Here is a 19,006-nt window from a genome sequence, read left to right on the forward strand (position 1 = left end):
TAGGGAACTGATGTCTGACAAATTCCATTCCTTGATTTATCACATTTCACACAAAAATTCATCTAATTGCATATTGTTATTTTTTGCATTTACAGTACTATCATTGTAGCCCACCATGATTACAGCACCTGTGAAACTCAGTGCCTGGGGGAAAACTACCAAAATACTGTCTCCTTTCTATTAATGGAGTAATTCAATATCTTTACCTTCCTGAGCACTGTCATTTTATACAACCAAAGCTACATATTTCCTGCTGAAACACTGCAAGAAACATTCTTACATTGTGCTTGCTTAATATGCTGGGTAATTCACAGGGGGAAAGAAAAGTATTTCAAAAATAAAGGGATACTCATTTTACTTTTAGGAAGAAATCCCTTTTTACTACTTATTATGTTTTTATTTTAAATATTTAAATAAAACCCCTGTTTTCTACAGTTTGGGTGGGTACTTTAATAAGACATTAGCAATCAAGTTAATCAAGTTTATTAGTAAGGATTTCCAAATTGATTCAGTTACATTTTATTTTTTGATAGTCATCCTCACAGCCTATGGAAACTTACGGTACTTTCTGTTATGATAAATATACAGAACTTGTAAAAGACCAAAGAAGTATGGAAATTTCATTTGTTTCCGTCATTAAGTAAAGAGTCAAATTCTGCATTTTATTGTGCATGCACAGCTTCTCTTTCTACTCAGTGGAACTGAGGGCCAAGTCACATCCCTATTTATTCTAAGATCTTATTCAAACATAATTCAAAGCATATCTTTCCTCCACAATTCTATAAACAATGAAAAGAATTGTCAACTTTGGTTTTCAGGCTTTAAAACAGATCACTTACTTGACAGTGCTTAGAAAGTGCGCTAAAAAATGACTAATGCTACAACTTTAAAGAACATGCTTTCAGACTCTCCTTGTTGTCTTTCTTACAATCACACTGCAAAAAGGATAAAATCAAAGATGACTACCCAGCAACAAATGTTCCTCTTGAATCTGCTTATCTAGATTTAATCCATCAAAGCTGCTACAATTTAACTGAGCAAAATGATGTCATTTAATTAATACAGACATAATCAAAATCTGTTTTTTTTTATTTTTGAAAACCCCAAACAGATAACAATTCAAAGGGTAGAAGGAAAAATATGAAAATGTATGGAAGATGGCGTGCTTGTGAGGTTGCTTTGGACATAAAGGAATCCAAAGTTAGTTCCATAAATATAGAAGTCTCTTTTTCACTTTAAAGTAAGCCTCTAAAAGTGTTTTGCCCTTTGCTGAAGATAGTTATCAAAGTGCTCATGAATGGAAAACACTGCTGATATTAAAAGACTGTTCCGTTGGGCTCCACTTCAGCAGTTGTTTTCCTTCTTTCACTGATGCACACATAAACCTGTGTACTCACAACTGCACATACTTTTATATTTTAAGACTTTGAATCAGAAAATTTGGATGCATCAAGACAATGATGATGCCAGAATATTCTGGGGATGAGTAGCTCAATCCTACAAAGTATGGCTGTTGTGGATGTAAGCACCACATAGTCACTGGGCACTACCCTCACTGGGATGGGGGAAGAAGAAAGGAAAAAAAGACAAACCAACAAGAAAACACAAGATTGAACAAACAAACAAAAAAAATTGAATAAGTGGAAGAAAAGGGGGAGGGAGACTGGAGAAAAACAATGCAAAAACAATGCAAAAGCAATCACTCACCACTTCCTGGGGGTAGACTGATGCCTACAGAGTTCCTGAGCTAAAGATCGCTGATTCCCTATATCTCCCTATTTTCCTTTTATTGTGAGGCATGAATTTATATGCCATGGGATATCTCTTTGGTTGGTTCAGGCCATCTACCTGGTTGTGAACCTTCACCCTCAATCTATTCACTGGGGTGTCAGAGGGAGGAACAGAGCAAACCTTGATGCTGTACAAACATTATTCAGCACCAGCTAGAGTATTGAGTGTTATCAGTTCTATTTCAGTCAAAATTCTGAAACACAGAGCTGCTATGAAAAGAAAAATCTATTCTATTCTAGCCAGGGCCAGTGCTAAGGTATAATTACTTTATAATCCTGGGTTATATTCAGAATAAAGAGAACAAAAAGGAATGCCTTCTAAGGCATAACAAATGCTGGCAAGCAGCTGAGCTGTTATGTTTCTTAGTTTTTTGGCAGTAGACTGTACCTTTCTCTATTAATTTAGAGGGACCAAAACACCTAACCATTCTGCAAATGTTCACTTTGATTACACCATTCCCAAACTTTTAAAGGCAACCTGAGTTTGTGTATTTTTCTAGAGCCATAGTACATATCACTAGGAACTCAAAGGAGGCTTACTTCAAGACAACCTTTCTTATCTGTGAGAAACTTCACAAAGCACATGCCTGCACATTTGGGATATAATTTTGTGGTGTTGCAACTGCCACAGCCCATTCACTGCTCCAATATGGAGGACACTTGTAGAATTAACAGTACCAAAGACTCCAACCTTTCCCCTGCCAACCTCAGGACAATCATCATGTGCTCACACAATTTACTTGAGGCAAGTTTGGAATTTTAAAAATGGCATGAGTTTAAATATGACACACTTTCCAGACAGTTACTCCTATTCAACATGACTGACACACGGAGGATGTTCACTCAGTCTCTGCTAGCATCCCTAGTATTGCTGTCTGGCAAGGAGAATTAGGTGAGTCAAACTGCTACTTCATAGGGAAGCAAATGTGTTTGTAAGAGCCCTGCCAAATTTCCCACCTGAAGTCTAAGAGGACATGTTAATGGAAGATAATCTGGCACCATTTCTCCTTGCTAACTGGTCAGGGGAAAAGCAGTTGTCACTCATCTTTTTTTTCTTCTGTAGAAGGCCCTTGCCCACAAGCCTTCCCTCTTTTCACCTACAGCTGAAAGAGACCTGCCTGTTTACCTTAGAAAAAATAAAAAGAACATATCCAGCCCTCTCTTACCTATCCTTCCGCCAGCACTTGTACTTGTCTCCTTGCATGAAGTATCTCTTAGCTGATCCCAACAGTGGAGATAGATAAAACCTTTCACATGCTACTGCCACAGCTAAGGTGAAGTACAAATGACTAATGGAAGGAGCTAAAGGTGATCCCATCAAGTAAACAAAAGAACAGTGAAGATCCAAGAGTTCTGGGTTTAAAAATACAGGACATAAAATGTGAAGAAGCAGGGAAAATATTACCACTAATAAATGCTAGAAAGTCCAAGGAGATGGAGTAGCTTTCCCCAGATGGGTACAAAGGAGGTGCTACCCACAGCATATTTCTGGAGAAGGCTTGGTTTGAAGTAATTTGCACATATCAAGTAACAAATTTCTAAATTGCAAATTTGGCAATGACATCACAGATGTAGGAAGCTGGTCTACCACTAAAAAGGAAAAAAAAAAAACCCTTCTGGTACATTTGCCTCTTATAGATCATAAAAATATTTATTTGCTGAGATAACAGATATGTAGGTCCAGAAGAATTAAGTGCCTTACCCATTTTACTTAGTGGGGTCACTAAGTTACAAAGAAATTCTCAGACTGCCACAGGAAAGAAAGTTTATCCTTAAACTTGTTACTTTGTTGGCACTAACAATTTCTGTTTCAAAAATACATTCCTAGGCACCAGTAGGGGAGTCTTGACAGACTCCCAGAAAAGGCAGCGAGCCAACTTGTAGTTATTTTAAAGAATGCATCAGTTGTCTACAATTTTGCACCCTGGTACAGATCCTGTTTGTCTGAAAAGGATCCAGGCCATGTAAAAACGGTCTGCTGGACAGAGTCCAGAGTTTTACAGACTAAAAGCACATAATTTTACAACATTCCACCTCAAATCTTGCATGAAAATGCTGGTTAGCAAATTGTGATAGGAAAAGGGAGGCAAGCAACATTTAATATTGTCAAAACATTTTTGAGTCAATCTCAAGACTGTGGGAAGAGCAGTATCAGCATTGTGGGAAGAGCAAAATGGAAAAGTAACGTCTACAAATATTTTGTGTTCTAGTCTTTCGGCATCCTTGCAGTGACACTTCACTCTGGTACACATACAGGGAGGTATTACTCTGATCGTTTCAGTTTACAATGTACAGGCTCCTTGCCATCTGTTCAAAATTCAGGTGAACAAAATCATCTAGCTGCCAGTAGGGTCTGTTAGGCTATTCTGCAATACTGCTGAGAATCAAATACAAGGCTTCAGTCCTAAGAAGACCTTCTTACATGATTGCTTTCATTGCCATGAGCAGACCTACTAGCCTACAAAGGACTATGCTATACAATCAAGCTAAGCAAGTGTGTAAATGTTTGCAAGTTCAGAGCATTCAATCCCTGTTCTGGCCCTCATGACCTAACATAGCAAGTAATATTCACAATAAAACTGAGTCCTTTTCAATTGTTAAACACTGACACTTTGTGTGCAAGATATGTAATTTCTTTGCACCACTAAGCTCTGAGAGGGAGTCCTTCAATGCTGTAAAACTGGCCAGTGATATGAATTCATCACGGATAGCTCAGTGCAGGCACACTTGTTGTAGGCACAGCACCCCATTGCAGTGGGAGTGGCATGATACCTTCCTCAGCATGACCATACATGCACACAGCTGAAAAACAACAGGTGAAGCTGCTGCACTCAAAGAATCTCGTTCCTAACAGGCTACGAGCCTTGCTTAGCTAGAGGTCAAGTTTACCAAATAAATAGGCTTTCAGCAAAGAGTGATCAGGTTTATTAAAAGAGGGAATCACAGCCGGAGCAAAACCACCATCTGCATAAGTGAGGACAAATTCTCAGAGCCCCAGACAAGGAGACAGGCTGACGAAGCTGTGGATAAATCAGGATGCCATCCTACTTAAAAGAAAGGACTCAAAAGAGACATTGGTGCCCTGTTATTAATCCAGTCACTTTTGAGTGGTAGACCATAAGAGTAAAGCTGGTAGTTCACGTGGTTAGGGGCCCCCACATTAAAAACCATTTGAACTTGTTCCAACAGCATTGTATAAGAAGCTGCCAGTTGTACCAGTCTGACATAAAACAAGGTCCCTTCATCTTCCCTTATAGAGCAGTTGCTGCAGAGCTGTTTGCCTTATAGGACCACATTTGCCTGCTTCACCGTGCCATAATTCCAACAGACTAGAGTATTTTTAAAAGTTACTGCAAAGAAAGGAGGCACAGGGAAAATTACTTTTTAGGCAAAATAACTTATTTCAACAAACTTAAAACTAGACAAAAAAGGTTTTCATTTCAGAAATGCCTCATTATACACCTAGGTAAATTTATGGTGTTGTGAAGCAGAGAAAGACAACAGAAAGGAAGACTCACTCACTTCAGACTCTGATAAAATACTTGCAAAAGTCCCTTTAGATGTGTGCTCTGAGTTCTTCTGACAAAAAAAGAAATAAGATGATTATACAAAATACAACATTAGAAGCCGCTGGGAGCCGCTCAAAGTGAGCCAGAGACTGGGTCACTTATTCGAGACACGACAGACTCAGGGTTAAAATCCCCTATCAGAGCAAATTCACATGCACTTTTGAAGCCAGCTTCTCTGTTCCTCCTTCACACTCTGCATTTTAATGGCTGTTCTTAAGACTGAAGAGCCTTTTTATAATAGAGGTGTTGTTAAAATTAATCAATTCTTCCAAGAAAATGTTTTGACCAAATCATGCTTTCAACCAGAAACAGTAGATGAGTAAACAATAAAACAACTCAAACCAGAAATAAACAATTCACAGGGGCTTCAGCAAGTATGGAATATGGCTATTTGCCATATTTCTGAACAAGCATCTGAGATGTTCTTTATAGGCAAGCTACAAAGCTCACAGTGGGTTCTAAGGTCACCCCTTGTAATCGAGGCATCACATCTATCAACCTTTTCTCTTTCTCATAACACAGACCAGTCATGAGGACATTTGCTATTTCAGAGTTTGTTATTTCTTGTGCTTTGAACAGTGATTCCATCCCTAATTAAACTGTCACACAATTCCCCTGAATCCCAAATGCATTCATATCTTCAAATTAAACACAACAACAACAACAAAAAAAATCTGAAAATTCTCTAACAATGGAGTTGGAGGAAGTAGTTCATTTACTCTGAATGCTGTAAATTTGGCACAACCTGGTGCTTTTGCATCAGCACAACTGTCAAAATGCAAGTCAGAATTGAGACACGGAAACTTCATCATGTCATCACATCCGGGCCACTGCTCCTCTCAGATCTGCTTTCTGAAGAGCCTTCAAACATTTTGCAGACCTCATTTGCCAACAGTTGAGTACACAGTGCTTTACCACTTCCCTTGAAAGACTACTCCATAAATTTTAGTCATAAACTCAAGAGGAATTTATAATTGGATACAGATCTCTCCCAAAAATTGTCACACACCATACATTAATTTCTGTGTGCTGATCAGTGCAGTTTGAATGCCTCTGTAATACTCATTCAGCATTCTCTTTGATACATGATGGGATGAAATACTGTAAATAATTCCTCTTTTGTGCTTTTGAAACCTTTTCAGACAGTTGTATTCCTCATAGCAGATAAACAGTACACTGCAAAAGCAACACCATACTACCTATTGCTTCAGTTTATGAACTTGCATCTGAATTCTAGGAAAGCATATATGATGAATAATCTCTCTTGAAACAAAAAGATGTTTTGTCTTCTTTGTGGAAAGGTAGAAGAACAAATGTCTTTTTGTTCTATAAGATGTATGAACAGTGGGGTTCAGCACAGCCGTATTTTTCACTTGAAGAGTCAAAAGGAAAGTTTACTTATCATTGCAATTGTGAATTAGATTGGAATTATACCTATCTTACATTAGGCAGAAAAAATAAACATGCTATAGAAGAAAAAAAAAATGGAAGTCTTAATATTAGATCCCCCATTACTTCAGTCTCCTGCACCTGGGATCTCTTCCTTTGAGAATAAAGTTGGAAGTCACTTTGGAGAGAAGCCAGCTGTCTGGAATCCTTTGTCCAAAGTCAACTGTAGGCTTCTAACAAGTCATAACAGAAAAAGGCAAGATCCTTTCACTTTTTACAGTATCTTAAAAGCTTCTTTCTCCCTGCAGTTTCACAGAAACTTAAAAGACAAATTAAACCAGTGCAATTGAGAACAGAAAAGTCATGCTTCATTTTCAAATGTTCAACAAAACCTATAGTAGTTACCACTGTACACAAGAATAAAGTTCTACCCATCTGAGAGCATGAGAAGAGCATTTACTACCTACATGAGAGCATTTACTACCTACACTGGCAGGTAGTAAAAAGTGAATATAAGAAAGAATAGAAAAACTGTCTTCAGTTCTTACATCTTACATGTATTTGCTACTGTTGATGAATTTTCATAACACAGAGAGATTCCATTACACACCTGCAAGTTTTAAAAATGAGGTCAGTCTCACTTTACATGGACTATTCTATTAACTTATGTGTTCAGAGCCTTGAAATCTTGTGGTCCCAGGAACACAGGGCTCTCTGCTCCCCATAGTTCATAAGCTAACCCTTTTTCCTCTAGGAATTGCAGGCAGACTAATATTACTGCTTTGAAAACACTGATCATTCTGAGAAAGGAACCCTTAGCTGCAGCGGATGTATCACCAGAAAGAATACTCCAAGGGATTTAGACCTTATGATTTCAGGGGCACAGAGGAATAGACCTTGGGAACAGTCTCCTCTAGATGGGAATGTGTAACACTGTCATCTTCCCAGCACTCTGCTCAACAGATACATCCCCTTTCACCCTCTGCTGTAAAACAGACAGTGCCTTACACATGAGGCCCGCCTGGGAACCAGAGGTAAAAAGCAGTGACTTCTTCAGAGTCTGCACCAAACAAGTACAGTGAAAGACTGATTAATTTGGACAAAATTTGTTTTTTAAAAATCCAAGAAAAACACAAATCAGGTTCTATGCTTATACAAATAGCTCAGTACCTGGTTGCTATCTCTACTTATTCATAATTCATGAGACCCAACTTCATGAAAGTGCCAGAAGCCTTTGGAGGCACCTACCTTTACATGGAGCTTTTAAGGCTTTTGAAAGCCCATTTTTATTTAGTCTTATTTTTCCACCTGTAACATTTGCAGTCTTCATGTGGGTGGAAAAATTCCTTGATTCTTTGGGCCAACATCCTCATAACGTAAAATGTAAGAGTGACATAAGTTAGGCCCACAATCCAAGGTACCCCCTTCCTCTGGTGACAGCTCTCCCCAGAGAACCACAAAGTCCCAACTTTTGTGACATTGTTCTTCCAGTGACACAGGCACTACAGGAGGGGATGAGTTTATATTTACACAGATATGTCACCTTGTGGCCATAGCACTGCCTCTTTAGGAGAAGGAAGGATTCCAGCACACATCTTGCATTTCCTGGGTAAGTTAGTAATAAAAAGATAGATAAAACCTAAAGCATCTCTACTTGGACTTATAAAACAACGAGCTTTGTCCAGCTCTTGAGAGAATAGTAACTAGCAACCACACTTGGAAGAAAATTGCAAGCAAACAAAACTATGCACTGGCACTAAAGAAATTAGTGAAGTTTCTGGATATCAGAAGAGGGCAGCCCATCACCCCCTGTAATGGGGATGTTGCAGATCTTGGTTTGGGATAGCGGCTGCAACAGGCACAGCAGTCAAGGCTTAATATCACACCTCACACACCCTGAAGTGTAGCAAAACCAAGTTGCAGCACACATCTTTCTCAATCTACTGTTAAATTATTTCAGTGGAGGACAAATGCTGAGACAGTTCTTTAGAAAGTACAGAATGTTTTTTTTTAATGAATATTGATTCCATACTTCCACGTTATTGTCCAGATTTTCTTTTTCAGAATGTAAAACCATGAAAAACCACTGACCCAGTCCTGATCTAGGAGAAATATTGAACCTAGCTCAAAAGAATGTCATCTTTCAAACAAGGTTTAGCGTTAGACGTAGTCTGTCCAAACATTTTAAAGAGAATTTTCCTCTAGGCAAGACGTCAAAAGCTGGGTTGAAAAAGACATATGGCTATACAGTTGCCTAAAATTACTGAATATTTTAGTAGCCTGGTTCAATTTAATTTTTGCAAATTATTTTTAGATGGAAAACTTCTAAACCTCAGAAAGAGAGTCGTATAGTGACGTTCCCTATGAATATGAAATAATAAGCTTCTCTCTCGAAACACGGTAATTAACGGTTGTAGTAATTATTGCCATCACAAACCAAGTATTTTTCCTAACAGTTACACATTGGCTGCCTGAGACAACATTCCTTTCCTCTGTGCTCAGAATAAGGATTGAATTAAGACAGAAACCACTGTGGAAGACAGTAAATTTCCAATGGGAATGAGCAGAATGCATTATGGCATCCCTTTTGGAAGATGGAGTCCCCAGCCAACCACAGTCTTTGCCCAGAGAGCTGTGAAATTCACAGTGACTTCCTCGCCAATCTGCCTAAATACTGGCCTGGAAAAGAGTTCTGAAGAACAGCCCCAGGTCTGAAAGGAGGAGTGAAGCATAGTCAGGCTCTGCCTCTGAGAGATGTTTTGAACAGTCTGGTAGAAAGCACATTACTGCACCCATCACTCTACTCATTACTGGGTAGAAACCCACCACTACTGCAATTTGCCTTTTGTTCTGTGAGCAGATACCTTGCTGTAACACCTTTGCACCCTCCAAATCACAGTGGAGTATTTAAAGACAAGTAAACAGATGGACTGATTCAAATGGATGACTGTGATAGTAAAAAGGTTTGCTGCTAATAAAAATATTCACCTAAATTTTAAAACCACAGTATGAGATAATTTTCCAGTTCTAGGAAGGTCAACAGTTCAGCATCTGCCATTTCATGAATTAGACACTAACAATGAATTTAACCATCATTAAGGAACTGATTTAGTATACAAACCCCATGAATCATGATCTCACAAAGTAGCTAACCTCAGAAGTGCTGAGTCATTAGAAGGTTATGGGAAGTATCAAGTAGAAGAAATTAATCTCCCTCCCATTTCCCTGTTTTTCTATTTTTACATTCTCCTTTTCCTGGATCATTGCCTTTAATCTGGGACCTTATTGATTGAATGCTACGCTCTGTACTCTCACAGAGAAATTAATGGATATAGCACTGCAGTCAACAGCATCGACCGACTGTAATCAATGACTCAGCACTGCCACACAAACGGGGGAGACAGACTCATTTGCTGCCCATAGCACATCAATAACACATTTTACACCACAAACCAAATTTGTTCTCCAAGAAGAACCTTGTCATGTAACTACCCAATCTACCTCCTACTTAGATTCAGCGCTAGGAGAACAGCCTCCTCTCCTCCACTAACATAATCCCCACATTTATTTACAGTAGTTATGTTCTTGCTTACTTTACATCAACAGAGATTGCCCTGTTCCAGTTTTCATGGCTACATCACATGCTCTACATAGTAAGAGAAAAAGAAGTGTATTTTGTAGAGTAAATGGCAGTGGTTTAAGGCATCGTTTCCAAATGTGTTACTATTCACACTTTTACCATGATTTTATTAGGTTTTGAATTCATTCATGTGATCTCTGTATTTGTTGTTACTCAATGCTAATGTTAAAATGGGAGTCTTGGCAATAACTCTTGAGACTGATAATTGGGTAGAAGCTAAAGTAACATAGTGATTCAGAGTTCCCAAACTCTAAAGCAGTGAGTCTGTGGTACTGGAATCAATACAGAGGGTAGCAGTGGGTCCCAGTCTGAGGCTGAACCTGCTCTTCTTTACAGGTAAGGGCCAGCTGTGTGATACCAGTCTCACAGCTGATCTACCTGATTGGAGTGTGGAAACTGGAGGCATAAAGTAGACATGAAAGGAAAATGCAGGCCCAGCTTAAGCACTGCTAAGGTGTTGGGACATGGACATGAGAAAGGTTGGGGTCTGAAATTGGAAAATATTTCCAGATTTCATGCTAAGGACACAGCCAAAGTCATAGCAAGCAACTACAGCTGTAAGTCTGAAAAGTCTTTGTGGAGTCCTGCTCACCGTGAGGATCAACTACACTTAGATCCACCACAAAAAATACTTTGTTCAGTCTGAAAAATCTCCAAAGATTGACCTGGCAGCTTCTTTGGTTAACTCATCACAATGCCTAAATACCAGCTGTAGAGTTCTTCCTAGAATCTCATGAAACCCACCATTAATGCAAATTGCCTTTTGTTCCATCCTCAGAGATGAAGAACAATTAATTGCTGTCACATTTACAACCATGTCTGTGTTATTTATTCTCTTTTCTAGACAGCAATTTACCAAGCTGAGCTCATGCAAGGAAAACCAATGAGCTGCCAGATTCGGGGGTGGCTGCTGCAACTGGATGTGTTCACCCTTTGTTCTCTTATGAAGGCAGCAGTGGGCAGCAGCTCCTCCTTGGACCTCTGGGTGAAGGCAGATGGAGAGAATATTGGTTCATAAGATGCTTGTACAGGACACACTGGGAAGCCAGACTCTCAATAAAACACACTCTGTTCCTGCAATCCATGTCACATTTCCTTAGTACAATTTTTGGTTTGCTTTCCGCTAGTCCTTCTCCAGTTCGTTCCTGTATTTCTTAAAGTGTCATGTACAAAACTGGGTGAACAATTCAGGATGGCATTTATCACAACAGAACAGGGCAAAATGGTTACTTCTCATCCTCTTGTTGATAATACCTTCAGTAATGACTCCCAGAATGGCTTTCACATTTCAGCATTTTGTCTCATCAGCGACTTGCATTCATTTTCTAATTTGTGGTAGCCCACAGATACTCCTGCTGACTGAATTATTGCCCATTTTCTATAAATAAATTATATTTTATTCTCTGACTATAGAAACTCATAGCTTCTTTTGATTCCATTATATCTTCTTGATTTCAGACCAGCTTGCCAGCTAGTGAAAGAACTTTCAAATTTAGTTCTACCTCCCTCAGCCTGGGTGTTGTACTGGAAACTTGGCAGATGACACCGACTCCATCAATTAAACTTTTTGGTTTTGCAAGCCCTTTCTAGAGAGCTTTTTGTTTTAATTTTTATTATATTATAGCAATTCTGCATACCAACTTTAAAATGTCTGTGGGGGAATAAAGGCCTTTCAGCTGATGGTTCTGCTCAACTGTAATCTTCCATTTTCTCCTTGTGTTCTGTTGCTTTAGTTCTTATGTGGCAGAGAAAATGTTCAAATTAAACTCCTCGTGGTATGGAAACATATGAATTAAACCTTCAAGGCACATTAGCTTAACCTCCAAAATTAAAATGCAAGCTAACAACTGTAAGTCATTTCACTCACTTTCATTAATCCAAACCAAAGTAATCTGCTTGTGCATTCCAGCAATGTGGAATGATACACTCTAGAACCAACATGGCAGGTCTCTGAAACATCAATGTACCTATGGGATATTGCTGAAAAATTGCTGAGGTTAACAGCTAAACTTATTTCAAAATCCAGGTAACCTTTTTCATTAAAGAGAACACTCTAGAGTATATGTAGATATATGAAAATGCATGTTTTTTCTCACAAGTATTCAATTTACGCCATAAATGTGGTGAGATTCTAGAATGAAGGATCTCAAGCTTTAATAATTTTGCTTTCTATCAGGTGCATTTCTCTGCTCTCATCATCATTGGATGGATATAATCTTTTATATGGATGCATATGATATTTCCTTCTGTATTGACATTTATGTGACTTCCTCCAAACCCTTAAAAACCCACTAAAATATGGAATACTTGCAAGTCTAGACGTGAACTTGTCACTTTTCTGTGTATGCTATATATATCATTCCTTAGGACATGCACTTTATTAACATAACTTAAGGCTTATTTATTAAACCCATCATCCATGCTCATTGAGTCCAGTGATTCACATCATGTACAAGCTGAACATATTAAGCAACACATGTGCAATAAAAGCAAACAGATCTTTGCAGCCTAAGCTGGCATTAACGGTGGTGGCGTGGCCACATATCAAAGGCAAAAAGCAACATGGCCAGAATTCCCCACTGGAGTGTTGAGCACAGCTGCATAACTTTGAGCCCACAACCAATAGGATATCCCAAACCACCCTGGGTACGTTGCTGTACTTAAGGGAAGAACTCATAACTAACTGCTAATGCCTAAACTCCCCAGCTACAATTGGATGGAATTTCCCATGAAGGAGGCAACCAAGATATGAAGAGTATAGTAAAACAACTGCTCATTTTACAGAATTAACACAGCAGGAAGAGTAATGTTGTTTCATACATAGTGAAATTAAATTTGTCCAAAAAAAAAAAAAAATCCACATTAGGAGGTTGGATCTGAGGTTTCATATGGAATTTTCCAGGCTAGGAGAGCACTCTCAGCCCATTGCAATGACTGGAACTGTGCACGAGGGGTCAAAAATGGCCTTTCTTTCATAACACTGAATGTGAACATTATGAATGCTAAATGAAGCTGAACTTAATATCATGATATCTAATAAAAGCAACTGGTATTTTTTAATAAGCCATCTCCCTAAATCCAGGTTTCAGAGGACCAATACCAAACCAGCACTGAGTGAAACTACTAAAGAAAAGAGAGAGTGCAATGTAACTTCTGCCTCCAATGAACCCTTAAATGGAAGATCTTAATTTGTTCAAGGAAAATCCTGAGTATTAACTGATTTACCTAAAAGCAAGTTCCAATTATTCCAGTCTTTGTGCACACAATCACATGAAAATAGCAACTCTCCTAAAAAAGAAAATCAGCAGAGATTTTAAATGCATATGAAACTGAACATGTGTTACAAACATAGATATAGATAGATTAGGAAACATGCATCTGCCTTTGTACAGACTTTAAAACTCAAGTATATTTCTAGATATCTTGTTGAACAAAGAATATATTTAATGTGAAAAAAATTAATATATGGAATCATACAAAACTTGCACTGAAATATTTGTCTTCCCTTGATTACTTGCTACACCATCAAAATCTAGATTTAATATTAATATTTTTAATGAAAGAAAGAAAAATAAAACAACAGGGAAATACATCCTAAGCAACTGGTAAACTCAGACCCTAACACAGGTTGCATATTTTTAATATCTTGCCCTTATGAGTCTCAAAGCAGTGTGTATTCCAAAGCTCTAACCCTGATATATGGTTTTGAAACATAACTTGGAATTAACACAGAAAAAAACTAGATTTTAAGGATAAGCTTTCATAAATAAGACTACTTGCAAGATTACACAGGACTAGAGAATTTGTAGAGGCTTAATTTTCAGCCCAGTCATTTTCTCAACTTTTTAGAATGAATAAACATTAAGGAAGATAGGATAAAAACTTCACATCATCATCACAGACTTTTCATGCTCCACATTTCTCGACCCTTTTAAATAAAATGCTTGCATTTTTCCTGTCCTAAACAATTACATTACACAATAGTGAACAAATATACAGATGTCACAGACTTCTAATCCAGAGCACAGTTTAATGATCTCTCATCTAAGAAAGTGCCTTTTAAGCCATTCCTCAGCTTCACACTGCCCAGCTTTTTGCCTCCTTCATTTTCATGACTCTTAAGCACTTATGCTCGCAGGAGCTGTAATGAATGCAATGCTAGGCCAGAGGTTTCTCAGGGGGAACACCCCATCTCATTTTTAGGTTGTGGTTGCAGACTGCAATCATCAGAACTGTATCCTGAAAGTGGCACACCAGAGCCAAGCGAGGCTCTGCATTATGACAGCTGCTGGACTAGAAAGCCCAGGCCAGATTTGGAATGATGTTTTTAACTTTAAATTCCAAATACATTTACCAAAGGCTGAATGAAGATAGGCAAGTTTTAAAAAAGGTTAAAAAAAATTAGGCAACATACACTTTTTGTGGATCACATGATCTCTGGAGAGCAGCATTAGGCAGATGAACTGGGCAGACAAAGATGCCCTTCCTATAATACCTTATCATTCATCTTCAAAGCAAGTATTTCACTTCATGCAATACAGTGAATTCTACAGAAAAAGTGGTTTTGCCTTTCTCTCTAGACACCCATCTCCACCTTGAGTTATTCTTAGAGCTCTTGCTTAGAGCTCTTCAACTGCAGATGGCAATTTTCAATTAGGTACGTGCTTCAGGGGAAATAAGGAATTTACTAAGGTCACTTAAGGGCAATGAAATCACACATGCCATATAAAATGCTTACACTACAAAATGATGCATAATGGAATGGTAAAGCCTTTAACAAAATCGTAAAGGGAGCATGCAACTAGTACAGCATGTTCCTTTATTATTTCAAGTTCTCCAGTTGCACCTTTGAAAGGTTAGTCTTTTTTTTTTTTTAATTTTATTGAATATGTGTAAAGATACCAGGAAAAAACATCATGTACAAAACTGCCTCCAGACAATGTGTAAGGGCACTCAGCTTCAAATTATATGCAAATCAGAAATTGAAAGCAAAAATGAGGTGATGGAGGCAAGTCAAGCAAGCCTACAAAAAAAAAAAGTGCCCTAACTTTGTTTTTAGGATGAGCAGGTTACTAAATGTGGAAAAACATCGAAGACATTTAGTATGTTCTTTCATTTCTAAACAAAAAATTTATGATACTGTAAGCTAAATACTTAAATCACTTCCTGATTTAAAAGGGACAAATTAATAACAGTTCTCATGAATTAAGCCAACAGGAAGGCAGAGGATAATTTTGGTTCATTATCAATACTATCAAGTCCAAGTACTTCTGCTTTCCTTCAGTCTTGTCTCAGTTACACAACTAAAGCTGGCACCACAGGTGTGTGCACAGACTTGAAGGGCTCATTGCCTTCACCTGGGTTCAACACTTTCATCCTCAAAATATACAGTCCAACACAACACCATTACTGCACTCTGAACACAGTTCTGCCATTAAAATTAATACAAAGGAATCCTTCAATGAATGAGAAAAAATCTTTAAACAGGGCAGAATGCCTTTAGCTCTTTTTTCTTTAATCAGAGAATAAAGCTAGTCACCTATTATCATGGGTTAGAGACCCATGCCTAGGGTAGCAGGCTGACTTGCAGGAGCTCAGGACAGAGAGCAGTCTATCCCATTGTTATTACTTTTAATTATCTCATATTTTAAATGGAATAAAAATACTTTTAATTTTATTTACTTTGAAATTCTTTTCACACTGTAAACAAAGATAAAATTTCCCTGGGGTATATCTCCCAGGCATCAGTTCTGGCCTGAAAAGGATTCGTGCATCCAGGTTAATGCCAACTTGTGCCACACCACCGGCACAGCACCAAGCTGAGGTAAAACCCCGGGGCAGACACTGGTTTTAGGCAGGTCCTCCTGATGCCGCAAGCTCTGAAGCCACATCATTACACATCTCCTGTGGGTGGCAGAGGCAGGCGCTGTGGCTGAAAGGAGTGAGAGCCAACTCCTCCCCTTGTGTCCCTCGGAAGGATCGCACCCACAAAGCTCACCCAGGCTGCAGCCTGGGCATTCCTGCCCCAGCATGGTCACACAGATCTGCTCACATCCTGGCACACAGCAGCTCATGCCAACCCCAAATACACTGCAGAGACTTTGAACCACGCTTCTACCTTGCTTGGCACTGGGAAATCAAAAGACCATTAATGATTGCAACATAGCCAGACAAACTGATGGGGGCAATGCAATTTCCTGCAGAGACATGAAAAAGGTGATTTAAGAGCAGGTTTCCCTGGAGTCTGCTCTTGGCCTTTACATTTATGCTTTACTAACAGCCCTGTTAAAAGTCCTTTCTCTGTACTCCTTTTCAATTCAAAATAATAAAGATATTCCACAAAACCACCAGGATGAGAAATGCAACAAATGAAATTTATGGTTCTGGTCCACCAGCCCCGGTTTCTTTGTGGCTTCACCACACCAAAGATGATTCATCACAATAAACCCATTAGCTTCAGCCCTGAAATATGTATTTAGAAACTTGCTATGTACTTTGTGGTGTTGAAGATCCTATAAATTTTCTGCTGAAACTACTATAGCTATCCTGTGTCATTCCCATTAAAACCTCACTCAACATTCAAAGTCAGGAGTTAACAAAAGTCTTACACAGAAATGAACGAGAATCTCTATGAACACAAGTGACATTTAATTCCTTCTTTATTCTGAATTAATTTTAAGCAAGTAATACAATATTACTAATCTCAGGGAGAGATTAATTCATAAAAGTCACAGCTATTTAGAAAGAAGAGGGTTTTTAAATAATAATCATTTTCATTGTAAGCTTCTAACTTCCTAGGACTTTTACTTTCCCACTTTGATTGCTTGGAAAGATGTAGCTCTATATCTCCAACAATGAGGACATTCACATACCTGTGCACACATAAATATGAATAACCATGAATATAAGAGGAAAACAATCATATGTCTGTCTCTTATGTCAAATAAACAAAAATTACTCTGAAACTGCACTCTGATTAGTGCTCTGCAACTTTTTTCCTTAGAAGATACCACAAGAGATCAACTGAAAATGTTTTTCCATGCCTATGTAATACACCATAATGGCAGAAAACTTAAATAAAGTTCCACAATGAACATGCTGCCACTTAACAGCAACTGTCCTGGTAGACTGCACACCAGTATTCTTACAGCTAGAGACCTACTGGAAAAGAGTTTTCAGCTTTGCTTTTCATTATGTCCTGACTAAAATCTTCAGGAAAAAAATTTCTCCATCTTTGTGAGGATTTTACTGAAAACCTGCCTCAAATATGTTATCATACTGTGCAAATACTTCCTAAGAAATATAAATCCTTGTTTTGAACTGGGTAATCCCCATTGTAGTAGAACCTGTTTAGCTTACATTTCCTATAACAGTACCTGAAGTTTATTTTTTAACTCACTGCAAAATCTTTATTGCTACAGGAACTCCCTGTATTGTAACAAACACATTCCAGCTATGCTGATTTAGCAGCATTCACACACATCCAAATAAAATACACAAAAACCCTAGACATGGTAAAGGAGTGCACCTTTTACAAAATGTACATTTTAAAATTTAGAAGAAACCAAAAAACAAACACGTCAAGAACTTCTTCCCCCAGATATCCTAGCATGATAACACCACGGATTTGCAGCGCTTCAGCCAACAGACCAAAGCATCTCAGCTTTATTTCCCGTCTCAGCTCACATCTGTGCTCCATCAGAGCTAAGAAAGTTTGAGAATCTCTGCAGTAAAACGAAGGTGCATCCGACTTAGGAGCACATGGAGTGTCAGAGAAGTTGCTGCTCCCGCAGCAGCGCCCGCTTGGCTCCGCAGCCCCGTGGAGCTCACCGGCCGCGCCAGAGGCAACAGCAGCTGGAAAGGCAAATCTCCCTCGGACCCTCTCCGCACCCCGACTCCGCCACCCCCCCCAGCCGCGAGGATCCGCCTGACATACCTGCTCCTCCATTTTTCCCCCTGGCAGTTTTTTTTTCTCTTTTCCCGAGGCCGGAGGAGAGGGGGACAGTCCTTCCCTGGCGGGCGCGACGCTGCGCTGCGGCCGCCGGGGGCTGCGCTCGCCCCGCTGCCGCCCCGCCCGCCGCGCAGCGCGCTCGCCCCTCTCGCAGGCACTGACGGCCCTGCCGAGCTCCCGAAGGTCGAACAGGTTTCCTTATATAGGTAAACACAAATTGCATTCCTGGTGACAGAGGCTAACTGGAAGTAAGCTTAATTTAGTTAACTCCACAGATACCAAGTGGGTCCGGGCGCCTGAAGTTCGCTCAGCGCAGCGTGGTGAAGGGACTTGGGAAGGGAGAACACTTTCCTTGCAGTAGTTTAGCACCTATGTAGTTATCCCATTACTTTAAGCCATAGCAATATTGAGTACTGGTTCATATGACATTAAAAACTTGACGATTTTACAGAACACTGAGCCTGCGTTTTCATCCTAGAAAAGTGGAGGTGACAAAGGTATGCATGTACTACAAGATGACAAAGGTTTGTGCACACACCTTCTAAAAGTGTTAAAATAATTCCCACAATATTGAACTTTCCATATAAAGACTATCATATATCAAATGCTATGTGAGAAGGTTAGAAAATGAAGATTGCGTTACTGATATCAATGGAAAGCTGCAGCG

The 19,006-nt window shown here is 39.0% G+C and overlaps 1 protein-coding gene across 1 annotated transcript in view; it reads right to left on the reverse strand.

Moving 5' to 3' along the window:
• The window catches only part of MID1 (midline 1), a 244,380-nt gene extending 225,868 nt beyond the window's left edge, over positions 1–18,512 (reverse strand). Inside the window, exon 1 of the mRNA XM_038157691.1 lies at positions 18,325–18,512. The gene's annotated coding sequence lies outside the window, so the exon portion shown is untranslated. The remainder of the gene's footprint in view (positions 1–18,324) is intronic.
• Positions 18,513–19,006: the final 494 nt, after the last annotated feature.

Source organism: Motacilla alba, chromosome 1 (genome assembly GCF_015832195.1).
Source record: "Motacilla alba alba isolate MOTALB_02 chromosome 1, Motacilla_alba_V1.0_pri, whole genome shotgun sequence".
Lineage (NCBI taxonomy): Eukaryota > Metazoa > Chordata > Aves > Passeriformes > Motacillidae > Motacilla > Motacilla alba.